The sequence below is a fragment of the Bos indicus x Bos taurus genome, chromosome 13 (assembly GCF_003369695.1).
Source record: "Bos indicus x Bos taurus breed Angus x Brahman F1 hybrid chromosome 13, Bos_hybrid_MaternalHap_v2.0, whole genome shotgun sequence".
NCBI lineage: Eukaryota > Metazoa > Chordata > Mammalia > Artiodactyla > Bovidae > Bos > Bos indicus x Bos taurus.
In genome coordinates, this window is record NC_040088.1 from 80,387,629 (window position 1) to 80,399,222 (window position 11,594).

The following is an 11,594-nucleotide window of genomic DNA, read 5'->3' on the forward strand; positions in this document are numbered from 1 at the left end:
GAAACACATTTGGCTTCTAACACTCAGACCTCCCCAGACATGCTCACAAAGCCGTGGGATGCCAGCAATCTCATCCTCAGCCCTCAATGGGCTGGGCCCACTGGCACCAGAAGTGGGAGAGCTGGACCCCTTTCCCAAGCTTTTCCACTCGACCTTTTTATCTTTGGTAAAAGTGGCTTCATTCTGTAAAGATTGGCATAACTCGCTTCTCCAAGTGTTACTGTCTCTGGAGTCAAGATTGACAAGGTTGCTAACACTGCAAAATGCTCAAATTCATCTGACTTTCCAAGTAGTGGACTGGAAACATCCATGGGAAAATTAGCGAACTTCTGTGAGAATCAATTGGGTTGAATTACACTTTTGATGTACTGTGAATTCAGGTCAGTTCATTAGAATTATATTTTAATAGTTATGGGTGTGCTAATATAATGTTATTCTTCAGTGCAAATTGGCAACTCTCCCAGACTTTGGGAAACTTCAAAGGAAAGAATTTCAAAATCCTATGTAGCAGATACATATAAGAAGTCAGAAAAACTTATTAAGAATCTTCTATTAAAGTACACAATGAACCCTAGATTTATCTTATGAGTTATGATCTTAAATGGTGTCTGTTTGCCCTGAAAAGAACAACATTGTTCAATGGTGTGAGGAGCAAGTAGAAAATTCATAAGGAGAGAAGCTCCTCTTTCTCCTTAGAATTTGTGACGTCATTGTATTCTATTGACATCATTGTACTTCCTTGACTATTTTCAAGATTGCTTATTAGAGCAAAAATAAGACAAAGAGATGGGAGATGGGAGGACTCAGATTTCTATTGGATATTATTATAAGAGGCTGCCTTGTACCTCTCAGGAAAACTGAACAAGCAGAAGTTACAAAACCATCTTTCAAGGGTATTGTAGAAGGTATTTCTTAATTGGACAAAAAGTGCACTCAGTGACTTTCAAGTTCCTTTTGAATTTTAAGACTGCTGCAACATTCTATAAAATAAAGTCAAAAGGAGATGTAGTTGAATTGCTGGTAAATAACAGGCCTTAGAAATGAATTCTCATTAACAGCATTTAGCATTTAGCAGAACTAAATTTAATTTACTGAAACTCACATAGAGGCTAAGGGATGCCACAAAGGGAGCTATGACATTCCTTCTGGATGCCAAGAGGGAGATGCAGGAACCTGGCAGGGTTTGCAAATCCAGTGCCCTGCAGGGCTAGCAAGTTTTCTGATGGCAGCTGTAAGAGGCATGCGGTGAAGGCAGACCTCAAAAGGTATGTACTTAAAATGTAAAGCACTTCTGGTTTCCTTTCTTATCAAGTCATTACCATTGTCCCTAATCCTTTAGATCTGGAACACTTGAGAGATAAGGGAACTCTAGGGCAAATGGCAAAGACTACATAAGCAATTTTGTGTGGTACAGCTGAAGCCCATTCCCCATGAATGTTAGCACAACAGAGTGTAGAAGCTCCCCAGGTATTGAAAGATTGTGCATGGACCTTTTATACATGTAGCTGAGTGAATTAAGATTTAAAAACAAAAAGAAACATACTGTGTACCTCTTCCATGATGTTTGCATGACAATTGAATTTTCTTAGAATTAAAAAAATAATTATCACAAAACAATGCTTCTGTCATTGTCAGTCCCTTGCAAGTTGTTATGGGTGAGAGTTTGACAGTTAAAGAGGTGGTCTGGCTGTGCAGCCCACATCCCACCAGATAAGTTGCCCCCTTCACATCTGTGTGTAAAGTTGGAACTCTGTAATGGAGAATTATTTAAGAATTTCATAATACAACCTGCTCAACAAAACATATCAGTTTCTTCTGGGGAGCAGTTATTGTGCCCTTGAACAAATACCATGGCTCAAATGGATGAAATTATACTAAAGCTAACTTGTTTTCTAAAAGTTTAAATATTTATATTTAATAAATATATTAAATACTAAATACATATTGCCATATATATATATAACAAGCTGTTTACTTTAAACATATTTATCATATACATGGGGAGCCCAGGTGGCATAATGATAAAAAAGCTGCCTGTCAATACAGGAGACATAAGAGATGCAGGTTTGATTCCTGGGTTGGGAAGATCCCCTGGAGGAGGGCACGGCAACACACTCCAGTATTCTTGCCTGGAGAATTCCAAGGACAAAGGAGCCTGGCGGGCTACAGTCCAGTGTCTCAAAGAATTGGACACCATTGAAGTGACTTAGAATGCACACCCACTCACCATATGTATAGTGAATATATATTTATATGTTAAATGTATACAAGATATATAGTGATGTAATCACCATAGTCAAGCCGGTTAATATATTCATCACTTCACAAAGTTACCGTTTTTTCTTTGTTGTGCTGACAACACTTAACATCTACTAGAAATTTAAATATTTATTGTCCATGGGGCTAATCTTATTATTTGTCCTTATTGAATATAATTTTGTTACTTTTTTGGTGATAAGAGCATTTAAATGTTAATTTACATATAGACTAAAATAACCTTTTAGTTTTTGAGGGAGAAACACTTTTTAAAAGTTAAAATATCAGAAGTCTCAATGAAGAGGAGGTATGAGGACAAGGGTTTGGTTTTAAGAAGGTGTAATCACAACTGCTAAAATTAAATTAATTTACCAGGGTCTTCTGCAAACTAATCGGGTATTCTAGAGAAAAATGTACCTGTCTACTATGAAATCCAAACACAAGGAACCATTTATCTAACCATTTATCTGACAAAAAGCCAGGACAAAACTTATTCATCTGCTTCCACTGGACAAAAGCCGTGGAATAAACAAGGAACCAGGAAATTCCAAGTAAGTCCAGTTTTAAAGTTTAAAGTGTTATTAAGAGATCATCCTGAAGTGTTTCACCTTGCAATCTCTAGTGTTCAGAGGACACTAAACCAAAATGAGAGTAAATCTACATTCCTCCATTTCATATGCTAACACATTGATTTTGATCCAAGGACCATTTTAGTTGTAGTTTTAAATTACTTCTAAAAATTTTATTATCTTTTATATACCTACGGCTGATTCATGTTGATACATGTCAAAAACCATCACAATATTGTAAAGTAATTATCCTCCAATTAAAATAATTAATTCAATAAAAATTTTATCTTTTTTATTGAAGTATAATTGATTTGCATTGTATTAATTATTGCTGTACAGCAAAGTGATTCAGTTATAATATATACCTTCTTTTTTCATATTCTTTTCCATTGTGGTTTATCATAGGATACTGAATGTAGGTCCCTGTACTGTACGTAAGACCTGGGTGTCTATCCATCCTGTATATAAGCTGCATCTAGTCCCAGACTCCTGCTCAGTCCTTGCCTCTACCCCTCCTCCTTTGACAATCACCAGTTTGTTCTCTATGTCTGTGATTCTGTTTCTGTTCATAGAAAAGTTCATTTGTAATGCATTTTATTTTCCACAAATATGTAATAGCATATGTATTTCTATTTCTCTTTTTTTCCTGGGCTGTGCAGCTTGGGGGATCTTAGTTCTCTGGCCAGGGATCAAATCTGGGACCTAGGCAGTGAAAGCATGGAGTCCTAACAACTGGACTGCCAGGGAATTCTTCTCTCTCTCTGACTTAGTATGATCATCTCTAGGTCCATTCAAGGACTGTTCTGAAAATATACTGTCCTCTCAAGAACAACTGCTGATAATTTTTGCCACTTGAAATTAAAGGATGTGCTCTGCCCTTTATTGCTACTATGTATAAAATACATAACGAATGAGAACATACTGTATAGCACAGGGAACTCTACCTAATGCACTGTGGTCACTTGATTGGGAAGGGAATTCAAAAGGGAGGGGATATATGTGCCAGGAGCCAGCACGGGAGTTCCTACCCATGACAAGGTCATGCAGGAGAGCCCTGATGGGCAAGGCGAGTCAGGGACTCAAGGGCGCCCCTCCCTGGTCTGCCTGAGCATCTACCCCAAAACCAGAATTTGTCTATTTTACTATTTCACGACTTTCACTAACTCTTCTGACATTAACGGGGGGCTATCCCCGACCACCTTTCTCTGAAGAAAATTAACTTAGAGCTCTAGTTAATAATTGTCCTGGGCATAATAGGAGTATTTCAATTCAAGCCCCTCTGATGACTTTCTAGCTTGCCTGACAGGTTTGTTAAGATTCACAGCCTCCCAACCACAAGAGGCACAGGAAGCTTAAGATATTCTAACAATGCAGAACTTCTCAGAGAGTTAAAATTGTTAAAATAGAACTAGTAGAGGATTTCTTTGTTGAGCTAATGCTTGCTGCCAAGTTTCCATATCCCTTACCTATTGTGTCCCTGGGAGTGTATTGATTAATATAGTTGGTGTATAGAAATGTAAGTAGTAGCTTTAATGTTTGTAACCTTAGACCCTTGAGTTAATTCTTTTCTTGTTATAGCCCACCACACTTTTGCCCTATAGAAATGCAACTTTATCTAATGCTTTCAGAGGGTGGCACCTGACTTTAGAATAATCACCTTTAGAGAAAAATAAGTTTTCTGAAGAAAGGGTCATAAAATGTTAACAGGCCTCCTGGCCAGAAGACGATGTAAATAACCTAAAGCTTTTGCATATGATAAGTTTGCAGAAAGAAAGCCTGTCTTCGATAAGGATCAAGGACTGCTGACCTTGAATGATTCTACCCGCCCCCCCTCACCCCTCCATTATCCTCTATGCACAAATTAAGGTATAAAAACTACTTTGGAAAATAAAGTGCGGGCCTTGCTCACCGAAGCTTGGTCTTCCCATGTTGTTCTTTCTCTTTCCTTTTCCTTTTCAGGCTGATCCCCTGGAGCGCAGGGGCCCTCTGCGTTCACTTTCCTGCCTGGGCTTCTAAGACCCACTTGAGAAGGTGCCTAAGGTGGGGCACATTCCACAATTCGAGAGGGCGCCTGCGGCCTATGTGAACAGAGCAAGTCCCGTGCTGGGGCTTTATTGGTTTTCTGCATAAACCAAGGAATATCAGCCTCTTTTCTCTCCTCTATTTTCTTAACTAAAGGCAAAATTCTTTCCTTATCTCTTTCTCTAATTCTATCCTTTTCACCAACGCTGTCCTCCCGAGGGAATCCCTGGATCCAGCCTGGGCTGGACCCCAGCATATATATATATGTAAGGTTGATTCATCTTGCTGTTCAGTAGAAGTTAACACAATATTGTAAAGCAATTATTTATTGTTTTTAGTCACTAAGTTGTGTTCAACTCTTTTGAGACCCTCTGGACTGTAGCCCATTAGACTCCTCTGTCCATGGGATTTTCCAGGCAGGAGTATGACAGTGGGTTGCCATTTCCTTCTCCAGGGATCTTCCTGGCACAGGGATAGAACCTGTGTCTCCTGCACTGCAGGCAAAATCTTTACCACTGAGCCAGCTGGGGACTGCAAGGAAATCCAACCAGTCCATCCTAAAGTAAATCAGTCCTGAATATTCATTGGAAGGACTGATGCTGAAGCTGAAGCTCCAATACTTTGGCACCCTCATGTGAAGAGTCGACTCACTGGAAAAGACCCTGATTCTGGAGGAGAAGTGGATGAAAGAGGATGAGATGGCTGGATGGCATCACCCACTAGATGGACATGAGTTTGAGCAAGCTCCAGGAGTTGGTGATGGACAGGGAAGTCTGGCATGCTGCAGTCCCTGGGGTTGCAAAGAGTCGGACACAACTGTGTGACTGAACTAAACCAAGTCACCAGGGGAGCAACTATACTCCAATAAAAAGTAATTTAAAAATAAAGGCAATAAACAACTCATAGATTGAAAGTATATCATTTATTCAAATTTCGCTTCTACCAAGCCTTTTAGCCAAATTGCTTAAAAAGATTGAAATGGGAGTTTTAACTGTTTTTGACCTGTGCCTAACCCATGCTTGGGAGAGAAAATATCACAGATAGGGCTCCCCAATTTACTGAGTAAATGAGACTCTTAGCAGAAAACAAAAATTGTAGTCTCTACAGATGCTACCAACTCCATTTTTGAAACTTGGAAGGCAGTGATAAAAGGCATCTGCTTGTTTTTCTCTTCTCACCTCAAACATGCATGTGTCATTTCATTTGAAAAAGGGAGAATTAAGCTGAACATTCCATTTCTTACCTTAAAAAATACTTCTCAGTTGGTGGGGGTGGCATGTGGTGAGTCTTCCCGGGTGTCTCCTCCACTGCTGAGGGCTCTTCACTCCATTCTCCTAGAGTGAGAAGTCCCCTTCTTTGGGGGCTGGAAAATGGGCAGGAAGCATCCTGGAGCTGACTGTCTCTACACTGCCTAGGAATGGCTTCCCAGCAGCATTGCTAGAATCCAGTACTCAGGCTCTGCTCATGTTGAAGTCATCATTTTTTTTAATTTCCCCTTTGAAAATATAGAAAAGGACAGAGATGAAAATACTTGTAGCTGCTATTAAATAAACAGCATAAATGATAATAAAAAAGGCCAAAGCAAGTGTAAGATCCACAATGAAAATGATCAGCTCTGCCAACATGTCTGCCTTTCTCCTTGTTCACAGAAGATATTTAAACAGTTCTAAAGGCACACACTTAGGTCTTTATAAGATGTAAGCAGGAAAAAAGACATTTCTAAACATGCCAAAGTGTGTTGTAATTCCCCAAGGATCTACCAAGAGGGCTGTATAATGAAACTTCTGATTTCCCAACTGATACACAACAGTGGCTAAAGGTAAAGGACGAGATACTGCTTCACTACAGATATGCTAATGGAGAGAGACACAAGAATCTATTTCATCCCCTGTGTAGCTGATTCGCTTGGATTGTAATTTCCAAAGATAGGAACACTCTAATATGCATTTATAACATGCAAGGCTGCTATAGAAATTTGTTATTTTTCTTGGGAAATTGAACTGTACAAGTCTAGTGTAAAAGGAAAATAAAGCCATTTTCAAATATGCAAAAATTCAGAACGTCTACCTCTCTTGAATGTGTTTGGGGAAAAAAATTACTAGAGGATATAGTTCAATAAAAGATCTCCATTACTGAAAGAGGAAAACTTAGTACGTAAAAAATTGTGAATTTAACCAACGGAGCAATGAAATTAAATCCCAGAATCCCAGCTCATCAGCAAACATACAAGGTAATAAGTTCAAATTGTAAAGGGAAGTTAGTGAGCAGCCAGAGATAGCCTTTAAGGAAACAGTCACTTTCTTATATTAAATAGTATAATTAAAAATGAGATGACAAAATGACCAGAATATTTCTCAGTTAACAAAGTAAATGAAAGGTAATAAGATAATCCAAGAAGTACATAAAGTTGAATAGTATAGCCATGGTACTCAAATGAAGCAAATTAAACTGAAGCATGATTCCAAATAAGTCATGGGATATAAAAAACCAGACCCCGTGGACTGTAGTCTACCAGGCCCTTCTGTCCATGGAATTCTCCAGGCAAGAATACTGGAGTGGGTAGCCTTTCCCTTCTCCAGGGGATCCTCCCAACACAGGGATTGAACCCAGGTCTCCTGCAGCACAGGCAGATTCTTTATCATTTGAGCTATCTGGGAATCCCTATTTGTCTTTAATATTTGGAAAGTCCTGCTTTAAGTAGCATTGATTCAGAGTGTAGAATTTCATTTCCAAAAGGTTCAACCACAGTCCTTGATTTTATAATGAATATTTTCAAACTCAATACTTCACTTCTTTCCATCTCTCTCAGTATGCTTCCTAACTTTTTTCAGCTTTTAAATTGTCAAAAAACTCAGACTATACAAAGGGCAGAGGTATTGATTTTCACATCTTGCCTATGGAACTCAAAGGATACTGTCCAATAGTTGTGTAAGAAATAAGTATTAGCTATAGTTTTCAAAATAATAAAGATGGTCAATCGGAAAGCTAAAAATACAAATGTAATAGGACTTGTAATAATAAGATAGAATGGATAGTAAAAGCTGTTCAATTCTCGATTTTCATGGTAGTAAGTTAAAGATTGTTGGGGTCCTTTAATGGACCAGGACCTGGCAGTCCGGAGGCGACGATAAAAAAGTGAAAGAGAGAAAGAGGCAGATACTCCTTGGTTTACGCAGGAAGCCAATAAAGTCCTCGACCCAGGACTCGCGTCTCTCACGAAGGCACTAGACGCCCTCTCGAGGGGCTTGAAGGCACAGGGCGCCTTCTCGAGAGAGTCTTAGAGGCCCAGGCAGGAGAGTGAACAAGACGGGTCTCTGCACTCCAAGGAATCAGCCGAAGAGAGAGAGAGAGAGAGAGAAGGAAGGAAAGAAAGAAAGACACATGGACCCAAGCTCTGATGGAGAAAAGGTGCTTTAATGATTTTTCTGTGAGTATATATAGGCTGTAGTACAAGAAGTTTCTTTTGTCAATGATAAAGATCAGAAAACCAAATGTACAGTAACCGTTACCAAGGGAAAAGGGATGATGATGGTCACAAGGTCAGAAGACAATCCATACCTCAAGAAAGGGGATCGAGACTAAGCAGTTTTGTCGTAAAGAGAACGTTTACTAAAGGAGATTCAAGCCTGTCTCACACAATGACCCCAGTTCCTGGGAGCAGTGTGCTGTTCCCCTTAAAAACAAACAAAGGACCTGTGAGAAACAGCATGTAGGAATCCTCCTGTTAAACATTCCCTGACAAAAGATGCTGTTTTAAATTGCTTATAAATAACAAGCTATGACACCCCACTCCAGTGCTCTTGCCTGGAGAATCCCATGGATGGAGGAGCCTGGCAGGCTGCAGTCCATGGGGTCGCAAAGAATCGGACAGGACTGAGCGACTTCACTTTCACCCATTGGAGAAGGAAATGGCAACCCACTCCAGATTTCTTGCCTGGAGAATCCCAGCGACGGGGGAGCCTGGTGGGCTGCCGTCTATGGGGTCGGACAGAGTCGGACACGACTGAAGCGTCTTAGCAGCAGTAGCAACAAGCTAAATTATATTACTTAGACCTATGCTGGCCAATACAGTGGCCACTTGTCATATGCAGCTATTGAACATCTAAAGTGTTGCCAGTCTGAATTGATAAATTCTCTAAGTAGGAAATAGACTTAACATGAAAAAAAATTAAATATCTCATTCATATTTTTTATATTGACTATATGTTAATATTTTGAGTTATGGGATTAAGTAAAATATGTCATTAAAATTATTTCATCTATTTCTTTTTACTTTAAAAATATGGCTGCTAGATTTATTAATGTTACATTACATTACATTTCAATTGGACAACACTCATCTAGAATTTTAGAGCTAAAAACCAGGAGAACCAAAACCAAAAAATGTTAAGAATAGTTCCCTCTGGAGAGTAGGACAAGTGTGGAGGGAAAGGCTTCATGTTTTTATTTCTGCCTTTTGTATAGTCTGAATTTTTAATATGAAGTTCATCTACTATTCTTTAAATGAACATTTAATTAAATACAAATAAAGGATAAGGTGTAATAAATAGATTATGATACAGTTTTTTTCTTTTATAATTGAGATTTTATTGGTTGTTTTGAGGATCACTACACAAACATTTCAATTTGTACACAATTCCTCACATACATACCAGAAATCTAAAAAATCATATAGTTGTGATTCTTAACAGTTATTCCAGTGACTTTCTAGCTTAAAATTTGGAGCAAACTTTTCTTAACAGGGTAGCAAGTACCAATATCTTCAAATATTGATATGCTGTTACATCATAAGTCCCACTGATTCACAATTTAATATCATATTCACTACATACTCAAACTGTCAATCGTTCACAGCACATTAACCAAGTTACTAGGAAAACTGGACTACCACGACCAAGGATGTTATAGAGCACATGAAATTCTGATCAGGAGAGCCAAGATCAAACAGTGGTTTCCTGTAGAAAATAATTCTACCAAAGCAATACGTGAAGAGATGTAATTTAAAGTGTTCAAGACATTAAATGCACAACTGACTCCAAATTGCCATTTATATTATAGGATATGCTTTTATATTATAGGATGCTTTTATATTATGGAATATAAAAGCTACCCCCCATCTATGGAACATTAAGCTGACACCCAACACAATCAAAACCTCCTGTATCTAATATCCCACTATTTTCTGGTTGTACCAAAAAATAAACAACCAGAAAATGATTTCACCTCTTAATAAAAAGCATTTACACTTAAAAAATGGGATGAGGTGGGATTCTCTCCTTTTAAAAAATGTTTTTAGGCTACCAAAAAACTTGCATTTACAAAATAGTTGATAAATATTCCTCTGGATTGTACAAGAAGGGAAACAGGGACCGCTGGCAGGACTGGGTGTGTGGTATTAATCAGACTTGGCTTCTTTCTCGTCTTCATCAGAGGCTGGGCTCTCCTCGTTTTTAGTCTCTGCATTTTCTACAGGTAAGTCTCTTTAGTCTCTTGGTTATCCACTTCTGCCTGTTGTCCCTTTGCTCCTCTTTTTCCATTTGTTTACGCTTTTTTGTCTGAAGATTCACCCTTTCCCACTGCCTTTTTTGGCTTATTTCCACTCTTTCAGGAGCGGGTTTTCTGACAGCCTCCCCAACCTCCCCTTGGGCTCCTCCTTCGCCACCCCCTCAGTGGAGCTGACCTCCTGGGCACCATGGCAGCAGACAGGCAGAGCCGAGTGCCTGTGGGCGGCGCCATCAAGAGCCTCTGCAGAGCTGAGTAGCCTGGCTGTGGCCACTCCTCTGCCCAGACTATGGTACATTTTTAAAGAAAGGATTAGGTGGGTGTTTGAGAGACAGAAATCAAAAGGACAAAGTGAGGTGAGTGAAGCAGATTAAAACGTGGAAAAGATACAGCTTTCAATAGATCAGAAAAGAAGGAAAGGAGCAGTAGGTAATTGTACTTGGGAAGGGAGGTTAAGCTTGTAAAATGTATCATATTGATCAATAGGGCACAGTCCAGTTTAAAACTCAATTTTAGGGATCACTGGATAGTTTCCTATATATTATATTAAGTAATAATGTAAGATAATTAGTAGATGGTGGCATTGTGATGGCTAATTCAAATGTAGTTAGCTTTATGCTGAAGTAATACACACATGCTCCAGTTTAGCAAAGACAGACTTGCTTGTAATGGGTCACTTTACTAAAGAAGCTTGTCCTTAACTTAAAGAACCAACAAGCAAGTTCAGAACTGAATATCTTTAAATATTATCTTGAAAATTCAACACTTCAATTTTGCAGAGCTTCTGGAAAAGTAACATCAGGGGAAGAATGTGGATTTTCTATTATAATTTTGTTGGGGGGAGTTTATAATTTCCTCAGTTCTGTCTTGTCACAACAAAAATTTGAAGCAGTGGACCAGCGTTACAGCTCCGTGTTACAGCTCAGTTTTATTTAGAAAGTAAAGGAAAATACATCCTCAAGGTGTGAGGGAATGCCAACCCAAAAGACTAGAAGAGAAGAAAGGTTTAACTCCTCTTTTTATATGTTTTTTCTCCTCCCCTGGGCCTGCCCTATGTAAATTGGGCTAATGAGGAGTGATGTTTGTTTTACCTCACTGTTTGAGGTCCTCACTCCAGTCCTCGGACCTTCTTTTGTTCTATTTTCACAGGTTTTTCCCTTCTTTGTCTTTTGGCCACCGCCATTCTGGACTCCTTTTTCCTATTCTAACTACCTAATGTTCCCCCCCTCAAGAGATGGGAGGCCC

At 39.0% G+C, this 11,594-nt stretch overlaps 1 pseudogene; it reads right to left on the minus strand.

Annotated features, from left to right (window-relative positions):
• Positions 1-10,242: 10,242 nt before the first annotated feature.
• On the minus strand, positions 10,243-10,647 carry LOC113902741 (annotated as a pseudogene).
• Between the last annotated feature and the right edge of the window lie 947 nt (positions 10,648-11,594).